Source organism: Lampris incognitus, chromosome 2 (genome assembly GCF_029633865.1).
Source record: "Lampris incognitus isolate fLamInc1 chromosome 2, fLamInc1.hap2, whole genome shotgun sequence".
Taxonomy (NCBI): Eukaryota; Metazoa; Chordata; class Actinopteri; order Lampriformes; family Lampridae; genus Lampris; species Lampris incognitus.
This window is the reverse complement of record NC_079212.1, coordinates 99,806,845-99,808,705: the sequence shown is the minus strand read 5'-3', so window position 1 is coordinate 99,808,705 and position 1,861 is coordinate 99,806,845. Positions and strand designations below refer to the sequence as shown.

The window sequence follows — 1,861 nt, the reverse complement described above, 5'->3', positions numbered from 1 at the left end:
GGAGAATAGTGTGATCCTCCAAAGCGGACATGGGCCTGCTCTCTTCAGCCATGAACCCTTGATGATAAGTTTCCCTTGATCTAAAAGTGAGAACCAGGAGTTGCCTCCCATGATATCCATCATGCCTTGCACTCTAGGAATTAGTTGGCAGTCAAGGAGAGTCTTTCTATTAAGCTCACAATAAACAATGCACCAGCATAAGCTTCTGCACTTTTTTTTTGATGCAGACTACTGGGGAAGAAGATGGTGAGTTTGATTTTTGTTTTTTTGTTTGTTTTTTTAACCCAGCCCTGTGCAATGAGGTCATACAGATAGTCTTTCACTTCTCTATACAATGGCTTAGGCATGGACAGATAAATCTTGGCAACAGGTTCAGTTTCCTTTAAGGTGATGTGAAGTTGTAATTTGTCAATACATTCAATGTCATTATCTGACTTGAGTCCTCTCTTAACATTTTCTGCACTATTTCTCTTTCAGGCTCACTAAGATGACCTATCCACACTTGATGTGACTGTGGGAAGATGAAGTGATCTGCTATGAGAGGGTGGGCAAACATGGCAAGGCCGAGGAGATCCTGTGTAGAAATTTGGAGAAGAATGAGACACCCAGTCTGTACTGTCTGCTGTGTGAAGTCCTGGGTGACCACCGGTACTATGACCAGGCCTGGAAGCTGTCGGGCCAGCGCAACACCTGCACGATGCACTCCAAGACCCTGCTGCACCTGCAGAACAAGGAGTGCCAGCAGTGCGTTCGTGTTTCAAACAGTCGCTCCACATCAACCCCATCCAGCTGGGAGTGTGGTTTTCCCTAGGTTGTGCCTACTTTGCCCTAGAGGGCTATGAAGACGCTGGAAAGGCCTTCCAGAGGTGTGTGGGACTACAGCCAGATAATGCAAAGGTGTGGAACAACCTCTCTACAGCCTACATTCACCTTCAAAAGAAAGACAAAACCTTCCATACCCTACAAGAAGCTCTTACGTGTAACTATGAGCACTGGCAGATCTGGGAGAACTTTATTGCCTTGTGCATCAACATAGAAGACTTTACCGAGGCCATCAAAGCCAACCACTGCCTCATGGACTTCAGGGAAAAGTACAAAGACGTTGAGGTTCAGGAGATTCTTGTGAGAGTGGTGGTGGGGAACTTGACAGACAAATGGGGTGCAGGCGTCCTCTTACCACTCCAAACTCCAGGAGCTCCTGGACCATGTGACATCATGCCACAACTCCGAAGCCCAAATATGGTGGCAGTATGCCTTGCTCTATGGCAATGGCCACAGCATCAGCCCAGACGACAATGAAAAGACACTTCAGTTTTTGTCCAAGGCTCATCGTTAGATCATTACACCACTGTTGTGAGGTGCAGGCCAGATGCTGGGAGAAGGACCCTGAGACCTTCAAGGAGGTGATCAAGAGAGCCATAAATTTAGGCAATATGACTGTTCAATGAAATAAGAAGATACTTTCATTGACACATCTAAGCCGGAGAAGTCTGGTCACCAAAGCTAAGCAAATGCACACAGGTGTGACCACAGGTGAAATCCATGAGGAGCCGAGGGCCGGTGTGGCAGAACTGGAGCCGCTCATCATGGAGATGCAGCACCTCAGCGGTGATTTGCGGAGCCAGTCTGAATAACAATCAGTAATGACACACCAAGTCGCCCCTCTTAGAAATCTGTTTGGAGTCCTGCTAACAGAGGGTCTTAACTATAACAAAATGACTGATGGACCTTTTAACACATCCACTCCTCATGTGTTGCACATTTGCATATAGTTTTAGAAGCCCTGCTTTCTCAAGTTTAATTAAACAGTTTAAGCCAAAGGAATGATTTCAATGTTATCGTTTTTGTATGGTTGGACTCT

The 1,861-nt window shown here is 46.2% G+C and overlaps 1 pseudogene; it reads left to right on the top strand.

Annotated features, from left to right (window-relative positions):
• The first annotated feature begins 517 nt into the window (after positions 1 to 517).
• Positions 518 to 1,634, top strand: LOC130108480 (tetratricopeptide repeat protein 27-like; annotated as a pseudogene).
• The last annotated feature ends 227 nt before the right edge of the window (positions 1,635 to 1,861 follow it).